This window comes from Coptis chinensis, chromosome 6 (assembly GCF_015680905.1).
Source record: "Coptis chinensis isolate HL-2020 chromosome 6, ASM1568090v1, whole genome shotgun sequence".
Lineage (NCBI taxonomy): Eukaryota > Viridiplantae > Streptophyta > Magnoliopsida > Ranunculales > Ranunculaceae > Coptis > Coptis chinensis.
The window spans coordinates 18338721-18359994 of record NC_141461.1 but is presented as its reverse complement, the minus strand read 5'-3'; the positions used below and the strand labels follow the sequence as shown (position 1 = coordinate 18359994).

Genomic DNA, 21274 nt, shown 5'->3' with positions numbered 1-21274 from the left:
GTGGCGCAGCGACTATGCTATTGGGCTGTACTAGAATAACGCCGAAGATAAGCCGGTTGTCATTTACTATGCAAGTAAAACCCTTAATGAAGCTCAACGTAACTATACCACCACCGAGAAAGAGTTTCTTTGTTGTATCTGGCGTTAGATAAGTTTAGATCCTTACCTAGTGGGTTCTCCAACTATTGTCTACACCGACCATGCGGCGCCGTTATCTATTAGCGAAAAAGATGCAAAACAAAGGTTGATCCGATGGATTCTCCTTTTGCAAGAGTTTACTCTCGAAATTAGAGATAAAAAGGTAGCGAAAATGTGGTTGCGGACCATTTATCAAGACTTGTAAGTGATGTTGATCGCCGATACCGATCCTATCGTGATTCCTTTCGGATGAACACTTGTACTCTATTTTTTCGTCCCCTTGGTACGCCTTGGACATAGTAAATTACTTAGTTACCGAGGAAGTTCCTTTATCTTGGTCTCCGTAATGACCGGGAAAAAGTTTTATCCACTGTGAAATTCTATTTACGGGATGATCCCTACCTCTTCAAGTATTGTTCGGACCAACTAATCCGCCGTTGCATTCCCGGTAGGAACACAACGATGTGTTATCCTTACGCCATGAACAATCTTGTGGTGGTCATTTTAGTGGTAAGAAAATTGCGGCCAAGGTTCTACAATGTGGTTTTTATTGGCCAACACTTGTTTAGAGATGCACATGAGCATTGCAAAGCATGCAATCGTTGCCCGCCGTTAGGTCGCATTACTCAACGCAATATGATGCCCTTAAATCCCATTCTAATTGTGGAAATCTTTGATGTATGGGGCATCGACTTCATGGGTCCATTTCCAAATTCTCATGGCTTCCTATACATACTTGTAGCGAGTTGACTATGTGTCAAAATGGATTGAGGCATTGGCATGTCGTGTGCTAACGATCATAAAAGCGGTAGTTTTGTTTGTAAAAGAAAATATTTTCTCTCGATTTGGTGTTCCAAAAGCTATAATTAGTGATGGGGAAAACATTTACGCAATAAAATTTTGAATCATTAGTAAAGAAATATGGAGTCACGCGCACAAAGTGGCAACTCCATTATCATCCTCAAACCGATGGTCAAGTAGAAGTCTCTAATCGAGAAATAAAATCCATTTTGGAAAAAACGTCAATCCATCTAGGAAAGATCTGGTCTCTACGATTATCGATGCCTTGTGGGCATCTGAATGACTTTTAAGACACCTATAGGGATGTCTCCGTATCGCCTCATTTTTGGAAAACCTTGTCATCTGCGGTTGAACTTGAGCACCGTGCCTATGGGCCATAAAAAGCCTCAATTATAACACTAACGTGGGGCGGGAAAAAAGAAAAATTGCGGTTAAATGAGCTTGAGGAAATTCGAGTGATGCCTATGATCTCTCGAAATCCTATAAAGCCAACATGAAAAGAGTGCATGACAAGCACATATTGCGAAAAGAGTTCAAAATCGGTCAAAAAGTTTTGATGTACAACTCAAGATTACACATTTTTCCAGGAAAATTAAAAACTCGATGGTCTGGTCCTTTCACTGTCTCTGCTGTCACCCCTTATGGGGCTATCTCTGTGAAAAACGTAAATGATGGTAGCGAATTCCAAGTAAATGGCCATAGCGCCTTAAACATTATCATGAGTTGCGCTCTCCAGATGTCGAAGAGACTCTTCTCAATGATCCAATCTACCGGAGACTAATAGATTATTTGGTGTACTTCTTTCCATGTATTTAAACAGGAAAAAGAATGCCATTAGGGTAGCCCCCTCTTCTATTTTCTTTTCTAAAATTCCCTAGAGTGTGTGGTTGCAAAGCAAGCGGAACCTTAGTCCACAAAAACTCTAATTCAGCTGAGTATAAATGTCTTCGATAATCGAGCAAATGTGCCTCGGAAAACAATGGGTACCAAAAATTTCAACTCCTTCTTTCTTTCCTTTTTCTATTCTCTTCCTCCTCGCTAACTCCAACTCATCATTTGGTCCAAATCTCACCCATCTCGAATTGGTAATGGTCGTAGTACTTTTTGCTCGAAGTTACGAAGTTTAAAAGGATGGGGTGGTGTATGAATGTCAAACTCCTTTACGTCCAGTCTTGATCTTTTATCCGAGATGAGCGGTATAAGGTATATTATTGTCGACACCGGCTTCAACAGGGATAAACTTCGCCGTCGTCCGTTGCTCCCACGGGTTGGGATTCGCTTGAGGATCGGCGTTAAAAGACTCACATTAGTCTTGAGGATCGGCGTTAAAAGACTCACATTCGTCTTGAGGATCGGCGTTAAAAGACTCAACATGTATATACCGCTTTTGTTTTATTAGCACCCAAAGATGGTGCCCAAAGAGAGTCGATATGCACCATCGAATATTTCATAGTTAAATGCGGGCAATGGATTCCCCAAACCAACCCCATTCAGTTTTCTATGTGACTGTTTGGGCGGTTTGAGGCTATACCATATGTACTAAGGGTAATATTATTATTAGACCATTGCACATTGGTCAAGGATGGTACCGATCCCTAAACCCTAGGCCCCCAAAACATAAAGGATAAACCACATCGGGTGGATTGGGTTCACCCGAGCCGACATGAAAGTTGCCCGAAGTTAAAATTTGTTTGTGATGTGTTGTTTTATTTGGATTTCGGTGTTGTTGACACGTTCTTCTCGACTTGTACATTTGTATATAAAGGATAAATAAATAAAAACCAAAGATTGTTAAAAAAAAAAAAAAAAAAAAAAAAAAAAATGATGTTTGAATGTGATTTTTCATATTCTAGTGGATGGCATTTTTAATACTGATCGTTTTAATATCTCATCCGTTAAATTCGGAGTTGAAACGAATCAAATTTCCACGTTTGAAATTTCGGAACTTTTTGGGACATAAGAGGAATTTCTGTAATTCATTTGTACTTGGGCCAAAATTTTGACCCGACCCAAACACCCAAGATCCGGGTACAAAGACCACGCGCGGGGCACCCACGCGTCCACCCCCTTCCTCCAGCAGCACCTCCTCCACCTCCTCTTACTATTTGCACTATCAAAATTCAATTTAAACCGCTACTGGCGGCGGCCGAAGACGAATTACAGTCGAGAGAAATTTCAAAAATCTATATAATTCCGAGATGTTTCACCCATTTTTTGATGAGGAAATTGAAAGTAGAGAGTGGGAATATCTTTTGCATCGAATCCCAGCTCAATATTCCGAAGATTTGGTGTTGAAATTTTATAACAATGGAGGTTTCGGGGTGGCGAATTTTGGATTACGGCGGATGGGATGGAGCGTGAACTCAATGGCCGGAGTTGATTTGAATACAGCGCGATTCGATTAACTTTCGGATAGCCCGACCCTGTTATTGTCGAGTATCCGACCACGAGGGATTTGATGTTTGACACGCTTCTCGAGGGGAGTACAACATCGCTCGAATCTGGCGTTACCGGCGTTCGCTCGAGGCGTAACCAATTAGCCGTCACTCAATGGTTGGCGACAACGTCATTGGAACTTCAAAGGCGTCGGCGTGAACAAGACTTTCTTGCACCTGCTGTGGATCCTACGAGAGGAAGCACACTTTCATGGTCCATTTCCTTGGCCATATTCTTCGACCCGCGTCAAACGAATTCGGCTCCTCTTGTTTGTACTTGTTACTTTCGGCTTATGCTTAATTTAGGGTTCGATCACACGCCTTTCATTGAAACAAGGGCTTTCGAGAATTTTGGAATTTTTGAGACTTGTGTTTTGGACCATTGGGACCCAAGAGGTAGCTAGAGATGACATTGAGCATGATAACGTACCTCCTCCTCCGCCGCACCACCGGATCGTTTTAACGAAGATACCATCGCGCCCGAATAAATACTCCTATGGATGCCTTGAGGAACATGAATTCTAGTATCGCGGATGTTTCTTCGCCGAGGAAGAGATGATTACTTCCCGAATGAATTCCAGCAAGAAATGAGAAATCGCCAAGGCCAATTCGAGAAATGATGATGGCTAATCGGCAGCAATTCAAGATCGGTTACTCTCGATCTATAGGCCACATTCTGCCATCAACTTCGGCTGAAGTTAAATGGTGGCGAAGACGTAGAAACCCGGGTTCATCTTCTGCTAACCCGGAGGATTCCCAGTAGTTGTTTATTTTCTTTGGTTTAAAAATGACTATGTCATTTATTTCCCTAATGCATCGCATTTTTATTTTTTAGTGCTAAATTATTATATATCGGTTGATTTCTCATAATTTTGTATCTCCGAGCGGTTTAAATGAGAAATTATTTATGTTATCTTTAATATAGTACTTTCAAAAATATGAGTTTGCTCCTTGATTCATTGGGCCTACTCTCACAAGCCCAACGGTCGAACCCAACGGATGATCCAAACGGTCACATGCCCAACGGTCGAAAACCAAGTTATAAATCTGACTCTCCTTTCCTCTTTCACTCATTCCCTTCTCTCAATCTTCACAACTTCTTCTTCACAAATTTTCAATTTCTTGACAATAATGAATAAACTAGAAGCGATGGGAAAAGGAGCAACGCGAATGGGCTATCACATTAATTGTGATGGCAGGTGTTTATCATCATTCTCTTGTCACTCATGCATAACACGATGCAAACATAACTAGATCTATGTAACCGTTTTTTTTTTTTCTTGTTTTTCTGATTTTCATTTTGTATATTAGTATGGTGTGTTAAATAATTCTCACATTTTTAATGCGGGTTACGTTATTAAATGGAGAAGTTCAGTATTAATTAGTTGTGTCTATTAGTTGTCTTTTAGTCTCTAATATATATATATATATATAAAAATTATAAAAAAAAAACAATAAAAATAATAAATAAAATATATATATATATATATATATATATATATATATATATATATATATATATATATATATATATAATAATAATAATAATAATAATAATAATAATAAGTAAATAAATAAGCAAACCATAACAACGAAAGGCCATCCAAAAATTCAACAAAATCATTAATGGATACACATGGTGTTCGGAGAAAATCACGACGCTACAAGGTACACATAACACTTGTCACGGATGCATTTCGATTATTCTATCCATATTCTATTCTTGAAGTTATGATCATCAATTCTGAAATTACGTGTAAGTTTAACTACCCCCTGTGAAACTTTCCTCCATTATTTTCTAAACATTAAACAATCTCATTAATTATATTTGGATATCGACATGACAAAGACTTCTTGTGGATCCCCTATGATCTTTGTTCATAATCACATGGGTCATTAACTACACTTGGACTCAGTTGGCTATAAATCTCTTCTTTTTAAGCCATTCTTATTCACACAATTTTCACTATCCTTCCCTCAATAATGGCTCAACCAAGAAAGATAGCGGTAGAAAAGACTACACGAAATCTTTCGAAGAGGGCCGATTTTCTCCTTATTTTGACACTTGAAATCGATTAAAATGGGTGGGCGCCTCTTCTTCTATATAATTCAAAGCAAACTAGTTATTCCCGAGAATTAGTTTTTGATGTTCTACCAATTTAGCGGTTATGAAGATGGAAGATTCTACTTCAATGCTATGGACAACGTTTGGAATTGAATAAGGACATGATCTCCGACATACTTCAAATCCCAATAAATAACGGGGAGTCCCTTTTTCAAGAGTCATCATTTGATTCCATAAAAACTTTCTTGAAGCTACCGAGTATCTCATGGCGGCGTCGAAAATACACATCACATTGTTCTTCAACGCTCTTTGAAACAGAATCAACGTGTTGTGCTCCACTGGTTGGGACATAATGTGTTAGGTACATCACACCAATCTGAAGTCACAAAGCCTCAAACTTCACCTACTTTGGATTTTGCAAACTTCGGAGAGATGACTTTTGTATGATCCAACACCTCCGAACGTAATCACCAAGAAAACAAGAAGGTCGGCTCACTCTACCCACTTTGGTTACGCGATTATGATCGTTGGGGTTATCGAAGAATTTCTCGAGAGACACCCCTTCAAAGAGCATATATAAAGGTCTTTCAAACGGACTACTTTGTTGGTTTTGGACCCCTAATACTCGATAGATGAAGCGAGAACACCCCAAGGTCAAATTCTCACCATTTATTTGATGAAAATGCCATCTTGAATATTATTAATCCTATGGGCGGCATTAAACTCCTTCATCGGGGTTTGAGGAACTACACTTCGTCGAAATATCATCATCACAACTCTTCGGGATTTCCAAGATCGTCAAGCAACTCATGATGTTGAGCGGGGAAGAGATCTTGGAAACTCATTCTCAATCCTTGCAAAATCACGCATCTAATGGAAAATCAAAGCGTACTCTCTCCCGGCCGAGGGGACATTCAGATGCATTTCGGCCAACAAATAGAAGACCTAAACAGTCTGGTGCAAAATATGCATCTCCTAGATCAATATCAGAATCCATGATATTACTAAGTCAATAAGTATATAATCATATATGTTATTACGTTTTTTCCGTCGTACTATGTATTTTATCTTATCCTTTTGTTTTATTTTGTATGAAATGCTTAGTAGGATTGTCATCATTTCCATTGTGACTAATATAATTTTAACATGTCTTCTGAGGAGGGTCTATTTTCTTACATACTCATTTTTCCATCCAGTTTTGCCGTTACCTAGTTTATTACTTCATCCACCATGGCATCTTCATCAAACCGCGGCATCTTCATCATCCATGGTTCCTCCCAAACTCATTCCCCGAGCAATCCTTTCGATCTATGATGGATTCGATGCCTATGGCCATCTTTTTCCATGATTACATCACAAACATTGGGTGGTCTTCCTAATTCTTCAACCTTTGACCAACTTATTCTCCTAGTTTGGCTTGCATACTTTTATACTAATATGGATGACACACCCGGCATTCAACCATGCGCATGGTTTCTACTTAGACGGATTCACAATCCGAGGTTGGTGACACACCTCATATCTTTTCTCAACAACAACTTGCTCTAACTTTGGACCTTCCATATCACGAACCTGCTTTGCATCTTGGCGGTACATCTTTCATAATTCTTACCGTTCCTTTTCGGTGGCAAAGCGTTTGGCGACTCTTATGGTGATGGTCTTGAGATCAAACGAGAAGGAGATGGCCATGTGCCATGGCGCAAACATCACCATTCCATTAGCAAGCATGACCATGAACATGGGGACTGCCATGTTATTTGTACTCCTAAACATTATGGGAGATTGGCATTTTTCTCTCTCGCGATGAGGAACGCTTCGCGTTGTATTGATTACACTAGCTTCGAGGTCATGCTTTATTTAACATTTTAGGTTGTGTTGTCTCGGCTGAAACGAGCTCGCGACTTTTCGGGATAAGTATATATACTTTACGATCACCGCTTGCGAATCATGAAGACACATTTCCCACAGGTTTGCGGCTACTTTTCATGGTAGGGTCAAGGTGGATTCCATGTGCCCAAAAAGCGGAATCATTAAGCTCATTAAGGTTTACGTCAATGGAAGCGTCCCCTTCGATACACGAGGCATGTTGATGTTACCCAAAGGACGAAAAGATGAAGACCAATTTGAGAGAATCCGGAGACAAAGAATGGGCAGAAATTTGGCGGAACTATTATCTATTGGCGCGATGCTAAGGAAATGCATTTCCTTAAAGAGGACGCCGGACTTCACCGCCCCTGGGATGGTAAACTTGAGTTTGCCATTGTACATATATCTAGCTAATCCTTTTGTTTGGTGTGCTATTGTTTTTCATGTTTAGGTATCTTTGTGGTTTATTATATAGGTGTCTGCTATGTTTAGTGTGCTATTGAACATTTTCTTGTTCTTCTTTTCGAATAATATATTATGATCTCCAACCTCTACGTTTCGACAATCTAGCCCTAATTTTGCTCCGCGGTTCTCGGTACTTTCTCCCTTTAATTATTGATCCTTCGAGGACTAAGCATCATTCGTTTGGGGGTGCTTTAAACCTATAGCAAAAATTAGGCATCTTGTAGCCTATATATAGTTTTTATTTTCATATTAATAATTGTACTTAGTGACAAAGTCTTGTTTCCTTTTCAATGATGAAAATTGTCTAGAAATCTCACATTAGTATCCGAATTAGGATTTGTTTTAAAAACTTTAGATAATAATGTGTCGCAATAGTTTATACATCTTTTCATGAATATTCATGTATCTTGAGTATCATTGATTGTACATAGCGGTAAGTTTACGGAACCAACGGTTAGTTACTTAAACTATAAATCCTGTGAGAATCTAACCAAAAGCCTTGATATGAGTGATTTGTGTGTGATGACACGAGGAGTAGGGTTTTCGATTAGAGGAAATTATGCATCTACTTACTTGATCACCACCAAACCTAGGCGAGAATTTAGGCCTTCTTTGGATCGACATAGCTAAAAATTCTTACATTACAAATATTACCGCTAGTCACTCCACTTGAACCTTTCATCAAACCTTTCACTTTCACCACAAAAATTCCTTACCCATCTATTAAACCAAATAAAAGAACCTACCTAAGTGATGAGTATGAAAATAGGATGAAATGTGGAAAGAATAAAGAGAAAGACTTGTCCCAAATATAAATTCGGTTACTTGCTTTTAAAAAGGAAAATAGAATCATGTTCTTAAGCCTTATAAAAAAAAAAAAAAAATAAATAAAAATCCTTAGTATCCGAGGCTTAAGAACAAGGTTGGAAAAACTTCGGTTAGAAGAAGGAAAGGAAACAAGGATTTCTCTAGTGTAAATATATGAAGACCCTATTCTCTCATACTCGTGAAATTTTGATTATCCATTTCCATTTTCTTGTACACTATCACCTAAGCCCCACAATACCTAATAAAGACCTCTAGCTCAATTAGGAGTAGGGTGGTGTGATAATAAGTAGTAGGCGTGATTGATTGACATCGGCTCCTCCGACCGTCATTGAGATGTAAGGAAACGTGTGCCCACCGCATTACTTTGAGTTAACAAAAACTCGAGTGGAAAAATTTTGAGTGAATATGTGTTTCAACACATACCCTCGGGAGAACCCATTTAGGTATGCTCTCCAAGGATCGAAAACAACCACCGCTAGTATATTTCAATGAAAAGTTCAATGCATGAATAATCATATGTAGATGTTTTAATTATTGAATACATATTAACTTGAGTTTCAAAGAAATAAATCCTCGTTCCCTGCTAAGGAGATGTATGGATATCACGAGATTAATTTAGGAAACAAGTTTAAATCCTTTGAGTCGTTGTAGTATAAATAAAGTTTGTGAGTATCTTTTTACGGAAAACTCTCACGAGGCTATAACTCGGCCCACTAGGGAATTCCTAGTGGTTTAAGGCCTTGTTGCATATGGTCAATGCAATCGCTCTGCTAAAACGAGAATTAGTTTAGGACTACACATTTTGGCCACTTATCTATTTTAGTGTCTCTTCTTTGCTTGAGGACAAGCAAAGTCTTTGTTTGGGGGTAGTGTGATAAGCACCCAAAAGTGTATTATGAAGCCCCATTGAGACATATAAATTTGGTTCATTATGTGTTTAATAATCATGAAATAAATATGTTTTCATACTTTTGCGGTATTTGCGATAAACATGAAAATATTGGTTAAACTCGCAATAAAAAGCCGCGAGGAACGCAGTATATATGAATTCTTCCAAATCCACGTTGAAGCATCAAACTTCCAAAGCTCCTACCGCTCGAACCGGGACTCGAATCGACAAGAGAGCTGCTTTCGGACAATCGGCGATGAACTCTACGATAGGGGAAGTTGTAAAAGCGCCCAAAATACCGGATCGCCATCGATCGCACATGGACCCACTATCTTGGGGCCACAAGATTGGATGAGTAATCAATCATGGAGCATGTCAAGACAAAGATAACAAATTATTGGTGCAAAGTTGACACCTTGCATGTAATAAATTAGATTAGGTGTTAATAGTGAGAAAAATGCAAGGTGTCACTTTGTTTTAATGTGGTAGATAAAAATGAATCAATGTGGTTTGTTAATTCACGTGGGAGGAAATGAGATTTCTCTCAAATGGAGAAGAAATTAGACAAAGGTGGGGGATACTCCATTTACTCCCTTGACTTATTTTCCTCACATGGCATTATTTTAGTTCCTTAGTGAAAAGGAGAAGTTAAGTTTTAGTTTTTATTTGGCAAAAAGCTTGTAATAGTTTTAATGGAGGAACACTTGTTCTTCTAAGAAATATATAGAAGTGAGTTTGGTTGTGGATTTTCCTCTCTCTCTCTCTCTCTCTTTCTCTTTGGAGTTTTTATTAGTTCATAAGTCCTTGTCCCAAGGATCATGAGCTAACTTCCCTTTTGGGGAGTTAATCCAACTCATGTGAGGGAAAAACATTAGTTGTGAGTTTGGTAGATTTTTAGGATGAACAACTAACACTACATCCTATCCCAAAATGATAGTTGGTGTAGTGTCTAGTTAGAAATCAAACAATGAGCTTAGAGATAAGTCATTGTTTGGTTTCACTTGCTAGCATGTATGAGCTCTTAAGTGAGCCATGCATGCTAGGGATCAATTCTATTTTTCCATTAGGGACTTGTCTATGAGTCTAGGAAGAATCAAAACCTTTTCAAATAAACAACTAATGATAGTTTCACATGAGGAGGATTAACTCTCCACCTTTCTTTTTAGTAATTTGTATTTTGTTTAAGTGCATGATTTCAAACTTAAATGTTTTGCTTTAATGTTTGTTAGGAAGAAACCTAGTATTATAACCTTACTCCTTAGTTCCCTTATTGTAACATCCAATTTGTAGTTGTTCTATACTTTAGGTAGTTCGAATCCTTATTCTAACTCTACTCAACGAAGATCGTGAGTAAGGAACCTTGATTTTTTTTGCTTCAATTTAGAGAGTTCTAAACTCTAAGTGGTCGTAAAAAGCTAATATCAAATGCCTTGCTATTCAAGTAGCTACAATGTTATCTTCGCCACATTGGACGTTCTCACAAAACTTCAATCAAACTTCTATTATTAAACCTAACAATAAAAAGAATTCGATCAGTTTTATCAAGGTTTGATGCTTCCTTTTTATAGAGAGTGGTGCAAAAAATTTAAATGAGTAATTAATATAATTTTTATATCTCATAGCTATGCATAGTTGCTAATATTTTTTATAATAATTTAATATAACGACACCCATTCGTAGGACACATTCATGTGATAAATCTTTTCAAGTGGGAGTAGTGTATTCTTTGAGGATATGGAAACAATCAATCTATTTTAGTGATTTGTACACATTAGTACGTAAGCCGAACGGTGATGATTTACCACTAAATCACCATAAATCTAATAAAACTATTATACAAGCTAGATCGAGTTTAAGATAATTTCATTTAAAAATTACAGATTAATATTATAAACCACAAAGTGAAGAGGCTATCTCAATTTGATCCCTTAGTTTCCAAGTACTTATGCACCATAATCGCTGGTCATTAACGTATTTCGGTTTATTTTCAATAAAAATATATTCTTATTCGAAAAATTGTGTGAGACATTTTGTAAAGCCTTTTCAACACACAAAATATTTAATAGATTCCGAGCGTATGCTCGGGTCCAAAATCTAGTCTACAGTCTACATAAGGAGAAGCATTCATTGTAATAGCTAGTTTTGGGATGGTCTCCCTAATGTAGGGAAAACTTAGCCGTATTGAGCATCTAAAACAACAATTAAGGCTCTGTTTTTGCTTTGCCGAAATTTTACATCTCAAGATCCAGAATCTTTATGAATAATACTTCCCTGATTGGTTTCCAAAAGATTGCAAAGTTTATGAAAAATTTACAGTCCGAAGACCTCATTAAAATCCCAATTTGTAGGTAATACTGATTTTCCACAGAATGCAAGTATGCAACCTAGCTATATGCATGTATCATCTCTTAACATGCGTTGTTTCTCTTACCGCCCACCCTAAAACTTAGATAGGCTCACCAAAAGAGGGCGGTATATCAGCAACCATTATATGCTTGCTTCAAATGTCCTTTCCTTGGCCCTGATTGCCTAGAAGATTGGTATACAAATCCAGTTATTAAACGAAAACAGATGAATCACACCAAAGCAGTATGAGGAGATTAGAAAGTCGATCTGTAATTATTTTCCCAGTGAGACTGGATCAGATACTTGTTGCTGCCAATTCATAGAACTTGTTATGAGTGCAAGTAAAGTTGTTTGAACAATAGAATCAATCAGTATTCCCATCCAGAGGCCCTTTCCTTCTAAATGTAGACAAAAACTAAACAAAACAGCTATGGGGATTCCTACAAGATAAAAGGATCCAAGGTTGACATAGGCACCCAAATGTTGCCACCCAGTTCCTCTAGTAACACTTGAACAATAGAGCTAATTAACCCTCTAAGGCTCTAACCATTCATGGGAGAAGCAAAGAATAGAACAGAATAAAGAACTTGTATCTAACCTGATAGAACACCTTGTAAATGTCAAAGACAATTGATAGACAAACTAAAGGCACCATTTCTGTCACATAATCGATCACCTCCTTCTCATCACTGTAAGCATATCCCAGACTGTTGCGGCTTGCAAAAAGAGCAGTACTAACAATAGTCGTTCCTATTAGAGCAACAAACATCACAGTATATACAGCCACACGAGCTCCTTCTGGATTCCCAGCTCCCAATTCATTTGAGACTCGAGTACTACATAGTACAGAGGGCGAAGTATAAATAAATCAAGATTAATACGTGCAAGTATATGTCGCTAAAACATGAAAGCATATATGCACTAGAGAGCATTTGTAAGCCAACCTTGCAGCACGGCAGCACCAAGACCATATGGTATGTTGTAAAGAATTGAAATAGTTGCGAGGCTGTTCACCCACCCCCAAAAAAAAGTAAACAATTGATCATAAAGTTATAAAAATAGTAAATACAGATAAAAATGAGGACTTTGTGCAAATAAAAAGTCAAGAACAACTGGCAAAAACTTATGTTGTGGCTAGGGACAGAGCCAGATTATGTTTACACCCCACCCCACAAATATGCATTTTTTTTTTTGTCAGAAAGTCTAAACAATAAAGATTAACAAAATTATGCATTTATTTCAATTCACAAAACTATAGTGCATTAACTACTAAGAATTTAATATGGACTAACGAAGTTAACTACTAATCACTTAAACCATTAATTGATACTACTATGCCTATATATATCTCAATAATTCTAAGGAGACAGGGTTTTGAGCCCGTTCTAGTGACCGGTGATGTGGAACTCAACTTTTTCTCCCCTCTCTTTTCACTCACGTGCCATTTAAATTATAAAAAAAGAAAATAATATTTGCTTCTTCTCTCTCTCTTAAAACAGTCAAAACAATGAAAACATCTATCCCTATTTGAACCCCCAACACTTTCATCAATATAAACATCCGCCATGAATATTATTTTAACATAACTAATATAAAAACTCCTCAATTTTTCATTCATTTGCTGTGTTCGGGTTGTCTATAAATTAATTGAGATTGATTTTTTTTTTTTTTTAAAATTGAAAACTTTGAGACATTAGAGGTACCCTCAATACTCATTGTAGATTGAATGATGAAGTGCTTTTGATGGTAATCGACTAGTCGCAGACTTGTAGAGGTGAAAGAAATAGAAGCCATGGTAAAGAAGATAAAGAGGATTTGACATATATTTGTTTTTCTTTTATTTTGTTGTTTAAATGCACGTGATAGAGGAGCAAAATATGTCATCCACGTCAGCCAGTAATTATAACGGGCTTAAAACCCTATCTCCCTATAATTATTCTATATATCTACATAATCTAGTCCACAAGTCTACAATAATTCAACAAATTGTTAACTTCCTACAAAGTTATATATAAGTTTATATAACTCTACTATCATGTGGAGAAAACTATAAAATATTAACATTGAAAGTAAAAATTACCTTATTTTGTTTTGTTTCTTTTTTTAAAATAGAAGTTTTATTGATAATGATAACGAGTTTTACATATAATTAGAACAAACATGCAACAAGCTAGCTGCGCCGCAACTCATTTATGAATTTATTTTTTGTTTTGTTTTTAGGTCAGTCTGAGGGAAAGCTTACGGGTTTGTTATGGGTGATTAGAATTATAAAAATTGACCGGTTGGACTTTGGGCTTTTGGTTATTTGTTTTAGTCTCATTAACTCATCAAACATTCAAAGACACATTTGTCTCTCTTTAATGGTTTTGATTGGACTCAAAATAAATGATAATTTTGTAAAGACAAAAAAAAAGTAAAAAAAAAATTAAAAACGTTGGTTTATTGGAATGTTTTTTATTATTATTTTTTTCATACTATTTTTTTTTATTGATTATATTCTCACTATAGTTATAAAAAATTTGGGGGTGCGAGTTTTTATAATTTAAAGATTTTTCTAGCCAATTAGTTATGTGGTAGTAGAACTTTTATAATCTCAGGAGGTGTGACCACCCCACACACACACCACACACACACACACCCACACACACACACACACACACACCACCCCCCATATTCATTTATGGTTGTGGTCGAAGCTTGGTTACACTATTACATATAACTAATTGAGAGTAAATTTATGTTTTTTTTGTTTTCAAATTCCGGACTAAGATTTCTGACCAAAGTGATTAGAGAACTGCATCTTATTCCTTCGTGGCCTTCTCTTTCAATTCGTAGAACTTGTACCTTTATTGATCGACTGCCTTCCTCAATGCCAGCTGACTTACTGGGCACATAATTGTTAACCCTTTTACTTCTTGTTTTGATACATCTCAGTGACGTGCTTTATGGTTTCCTAAGAATGTATGTTATACACTAGGTTCCAATAAAAGGTTGTTTGGCTGTTGTGGCCAACTGTCTCGGAAGCATCTACTTTTAACAAGCTAAGGAGCAAATAGTTCTAACATGATGCCTTCGTGGCTTTGTGTGTGTGTATATATATATGTGCAATAATCTTGTCATATGTCAAATGTCAATGTAGGTTGTAAAAGAGTCAGGAACCAAGCCTTAAAATCAAAAGTTGTTTACCAGATGGAGAGCACTGAAGTTTGTAACTGTGGATTTGGAAAAATACCAGACAACAATATTACCACCTCAAACGACCACCACTCGAGACTATATCATATCAAAATAACAGGTCATTAGATAAGAAAAAAACAAGAGATAATTCAATGTGATCAATTACCATCAGTGAAAAAAATATACATACAGATTTAAAGTAACAAAAATCTGGATGTGCGTATTACCAAATCATTATATTGGAGGGAACTACAAGCCATATGAACTCGCCCATAGCTTTTAGTGCTTCCATTGACACTGGGACACGGGTTTTCTCACAGGAAGAAGAAAACTTGATGTACAATATCAAGAAGATCACCTTCAATCAGTAAGATATATCGATTGCCAATGCAGCTCCAACTGCTCTTCAACCTAACTTATATATTAAGACCCAACTGAGTGGAACATGGATACATAGTACTAAACATGAACTTGAGAGCATTGGAAGGATCAAACTTTGAGCTTGTAAGTGACTCACTAGTGGCTCTAGTACCAGGGCCGGCTCTGAGTTTTGGGTGGCCCTAGGCGAGCTCCTAAAAATGGGCACTTGTCTCCCCAAAAAAAAAAAACACCCATTTTTTTTTTATTTGTAATTACTACAAGTCTACTTTAAACATTTATGCCAAATGCACATACATATATATAAAAGTGAAAATTTTAACTAATTCAGTTACAAAACAAGGAAAAAAAAAAGTGAAACTAGGTGGAGAATGTGCCTTCTATTTGTTTGAGCATTTATGTTAGTGAGTAGTGGCTCCAAGAAAGTGAAACTAAGTGGAGAAATGTAGAATGTACCCTGCTACACTAAGTGGATACAAGATACAAGTTGCAGAAAGACCCAGGTAAATTACCACTTCCATCCCAAACCTGAAAAACAACAAAAGAAAATTCAAACAGTAAGAAAAATCAAAGAAAAAAAACCATGGAACTTAACCCACTAGCAAGATAATTAAAGTAAAACAAAACTAGTGCCCAATTATTTACAAAAGCAAATTATCACCTAAAATATGCTTGCTCGTCTCGCAATTTTAGCTGCAAAATCACTAATTACATTTGTATAATCCAACTTCTCTACCAACTCTTTTTCAATGGATAACATAGCCAATCCATTTAGTCTTTCTTGCGACATGGTTGACCGAAGGTAAGACTTGATCATTTTCAACTTAGAAAAGCTTCTCTCTGCAGAGGCAACTGTAACCGGTATAGTCAACAAAATTCTATAAACAACCCATGCATTTGGAAAGCAACTAGCCCTCGAGTTCAAATAAGTTAGCACATCAACTGCCTTCTTTGTGTCATCTGGTAAAACTTCTCTCAAGATTTGCAATTCCAGAAGTAACTCTGTCCCATCAATATCGGAGATGCCATCATGTTTCAGAAACTTTGCTAGGTTGCCACAAAAAGCCTTTAAACTATTATTATTTGTAGACTTTAACTTCTTTATATCAAACAAAACCCCAAAAGTTTTCTCATATACTTGAAATTGTTCAAACCTGCTCTTAAGTGAAGAAAGAGCTTGATCTACAGTGAAAATGAAGTAATTGACTCTGAAGGAATCTTCAGCTGACGTAATTGACTCTGAAGGAATCTTCAGCTGACTGTGGAACCTCTTCATCGACATTCTCATCAAATTGTCTCTTTCTACGAATTATACATTTTTCACGGAAAATAGGTTCAATTTGCATAGTAGTGGCAACTTCTTTAGCTTCCATCATGGCTTCTTCAAATCCAATTTCTCTATACTTCTCAAAAAAAGAAATGAGCTTTTTAAGCTCACTAATAGCAACATCTATCTACATATCTTCTGCTTGCATCAGTTTGCTAACAGAGTTAACAACACTCAGTATAGTGTGCCAAACTATCATGTCGACCAAGAACTCAAAATTCTCAATTTCATATGTGGCTAGGGACTTAGCTTCACTCTTTGTCTTCGGATCATCACTAGTATCAGCCAAGTGAATTAAAGCATCTCTTATCTCTCGAGCTTGACTTCTAATAGCTCTAACACTGTCCACGCGGACTTTCCCAACGTGTTGGCGACAACGACTTTAGAGTAAGATTCGGAGCCTTTTTCACATGGTCTTTGAAAACTTGCCAACGCTTTGTAGAAGAAGAAAACAATATATACACACGTTGCACCACTCCAAAAAAAGACACAGCCTTGGAACAAGAATTGGCCATATCACACAATGCAAGATTAAGGCTGTGGCAATAAGATGGAGTATAGAAAGCTCTAGGATTTATTTCGAGTAATCTTTTTTGAACACCTTTGTGTTTGCCTTTCATATTAGAACCGTTGTCATATCCTTGTCCTCTTACATCATCAATGTCAAGTTGAAGAGTACTCAAAACAGCTTTCAACGCACTAAAGAGTCCCAACCCTGATGTGTTGTCCACCTTCATAAATTCTATAAAGAACTCTTCAATCTCGAATGAATTCATCTAAACATCTACGCATCGTATTATAAGCGACATCTGTTCTTCATGGCTTACATCTGGAGTGCAATAAAAATAACTGAAAAGTATTTTGCCTCTCAAATTTTATGAAGAATCACTTTTTTAACCTCGGTTACTAACATTTCAATTAGTTCATTCTGAATGTTATGACCAAGGTAATGATAAGGAATTTCAGAACTCTTAATACGTCGCATGTGCTCTTGCAATATTGGATCAAACTCCACAATCATTTCAATAATACCCAAAAAAATACCATTGTTTTCTTCATAAATCTTCTCATTTTTTCCACAAAATGCTATATTCTTCTTAGCAAGAGTTTTCACAACAGGAAGTATCCTCAGTAATAGTTGCCTCCAATGTTCTTTATCTTTATTTATTTGGTCTTGTACACTCTTATCAATTGTTTCATTCCTTTTTAATATGTTCTTCAATTCATACCATGTATTCCATATTCTTTTGTGGTCATCACTTTTCTCATGATCTTTAAGCTTCCAACTAAGGTTGTGCCATGTAGAGCATCCTTCACTATCTAGTTGAGAGGTCTTTGCACTTTACTTGAACAACTTGCAACAAAAGCAAAACACCCTATCCAACGAATGTGAATAGACAAGCCAATCTCTATCCTGCTTCAAACCACTATCCATATGCCGAACAATGGAAAAACGCCTGCCTTCACCATTTCTAGGAAATTTAATAGCATCATATCTTACTGGACCTTTCTCAATCAATAAATCTTTGCACTTCTGATCAATATTATTCCAATTCTCCGGATCAAATAAGTTTATCGGACCATATTCTTTATTCTCATTCAAAGCTTGATCGATTTCTTCGTTCGGAAAATCATCATGTTCAACTTCATTTTCAACACCAATTCTCTCTTCAATTTCAGCATCAACTCCTTCATTTTCAGCGTCATCCCTCTCTATATTTTTAGCATCAACCCACTCTTCATGTTCAACATTTACTTCCATTTCAGTTTCAGTATTTACTCTCTCATCATGTTCAACATTCATTGTATCATCAAGTTCTCCAGGTACAATATCTTCACTTTTGTTATTGACTAAATTTTCATTAGAACTTTCTGCTTGTCTATTGCTAGAAAAAATCTTTTGAATGCTTCCAACCTGAGATTGAGTGAGTTGGTCTAGTCTCTACTTCTTTTTTCTCTTATTACTACCAGAGAGATACTTTCTAGTATTCTTCATGACAATAACCAATCAACTAAGAGTCTAAGAATGTTATGGAAAAAAAAAAAGAATATATTTTATCAGTTATCACTCACACACTTAATATATTTTTTTAATAAACAATTCAAGTAATTTTGAATTTGAGATAATACCTTGAAAATATCTAGCAATGCGGTGAGTGCATGAGTGGTGTATCAGTCTATGTAAATGCCCTATTTCAATTTTCAGCCAAGCTAACTAATTATAGTGGTCGACTGGTCGATTTTTCTTTTTGTGAGAAAACCCCAACGAGTTGAGAAAACCCAACAAGTGTTTTATGTTTTTGTTGTGTTGAGGCTTAGTTGGTGGGCTTGAGGGCTAATTGGGCCAAATATGTAGTGGGCAAGATCCAATTCGGGGCCCTTAATTTTGTGCAACAAGTGGGGCTAGGCAGTGGCCTATGCTGACTATGGGTCAGAGCGGCCCCTGTGTAGTACTGCAAAAGCAAATAGCGCAGGAACCAACCACATTGCATATATGCCAGCTTCAAGAGAAATTAGTGGGTCATGGCCTATAACTCTATAAGACTCAATAGTTTTCCCATATTGATCCAAAGAACAGACAGAGGGAGGCAAAGCAGTACGAGAGATATCACTGCACTGAAAGTGTAGTTTCCAAGTTTTTCAAACTGTCGCGCCCCATAAGCTTGACCACAAAGTGTTTCTAGTTCACTTGCCATTCCTTCCTGCTTGCCGTCAAAAACATTCTAGCAGTTATGCACAATTCAGGCTAGTTGTACCTGTATTAATACCAAGATCGATCCAAATATATGCAATAGCATGAGTCCAAGTTCTGTGCGTATGTGGTACTACCGGAACGTATGCTGCTTAATTAATCTTTAAGTTTATTACAGCATATATCTTAAATATATGCATTACTTAATTAGTACATATAAATGTGAAGTGCAGCTCAAGTAAAAGGGGCGGCAGCTCAAGTTAAAAGTGGTGATCCACATGAGCATCTCTGAAAGATAGCTTAATTAATTACCTGTTAGCACATCAAGGACTCACGCCCTCAAGATGATCGAGGTAATATTATCGTGACTCGCAGTGACTTCTAAGTTCTAATCGAATATCATTACAAAATCAGCTGCTTAGCCAAACGCAGCAACTCTGAGTAATTATGTGTACGTTTCGTGTGTATTTTTTAGTGAACTCTTTGTGTTTGTCTGGCAAGTAATTACCAAATATTCAAAAAAATAATATTGGACATATATAAGTTTCATTGTTTAGTTTGAGGATCTAGCACAAAACAATCTTGGGATGTGACATGATCAACAAATTCAAATCGTTCTCATGAATGAGTCATAGATAGTCATTTTTAGTTCTATGGGGGGGAAAAAAATAGTCATTTTTAGTAACATACAAAAGAGCTGATAATATATGGATGGACTTGCGAAAAAAAGGCTTACAAGAAGACTGAAGCCAGTAACATTGGTAAGAGATGTGGCAATGGCAGTACTAGAAAGAGAGAATTCACCAAGATGTCCAACCATCATCATGGAGATAGCTTGTAACAAGTATTGAGAAAGGTTACTGCCGCCATTGGTCCTGCAATGTAACCAATCTTCTTCACCTCCTCTTTGAACACATCCCATGTTAAAACATTATTATTGCTCTTCTCTTCCTGAACATCCTTCAACAGCAGCACCCCTCTTCCATTAATTCTCTTTCTTTTGCTCTCTCTCTCCAATGTGTTGAAATCATAAATACTGTTGTTACCTCGTTTGAGAAATCCTGAACAGGACCTCTTTGTACTTCCAGGCATTATGTTTACCAAATGAAATGCCATGTCAGCTCCTGGAATAATAATTCATGGAGAAGCATAGTACTATAGCGATGAAAACCTATTTACTGAGCTGAGCAAAAAAAACGCGAGTGCATGTTTTATCCTCACTTCACCTTACAGATAAAGTAGCTGAAAAATGAATGCAAAGTGGTCACATGCCATTACTTTAGGAGGGATGATCGAGCTGAAGGAAGACCAGTAGGCGTGATACACCATCGGAGTCAATCTTCCTCAGCTGAATAGACTTGTGTGTGAAGACTCATCTGAAAATCCTTATTTTGTCGTAGTAGTGCAATATATATTACTGTAATATGTAATATGTAATATGTAGAGAAAAAAAGTGTTTTTTTTTTCTTTCTCTCGTGTAAGGCGCACCCGCGCTTGTGTATGCCTGGACAAGGGCGCACCCGCTCCTCTCTTGGCAAACGAACAGTACTTTAGGCACGCACAAGCTCAGACTTTGCCTGGCCAAGGGCGCGCCCGCGCTCCTCTCTTGGCAAAAGAACAGTACTTTAGGCACGCACGAGCTCAGACTTTGCGGCCAAACGCCGCATGCGCCCCACCGCTTTTTTCAATGAATTGATTTGCTTTTGGAAGTTTTCGAAAACAAGATAAAATATAAGTTTTTTCTGTAAAAACTTAACCTAACCAAAACCAAGAAAGAGAGTGATTGTAAGAGAACAATTCTTAGTGAGTTGAGTGTTCATTCTTTGTGAGTGAATTGAGAGCTCTTGTAATCTGTTACTCTGGACAT

The 21274-nt window shown here is 37.0% G+C and overlaps 1 pseudogene; it reads right to left on the bottom strand.

Moving 5' to 3' along the window:
* Positions 1 to 11627: 11627 nt before the first annotated feature.
* LOC147491899 (protein DETOXIFICATION 14-like) lies at positions 11628 to 20640 on the bottom strand (annotated as a pseudogene).
* Between the last annotated feature and the right edge of the window lie 634 nt (positions 20641 to 21274).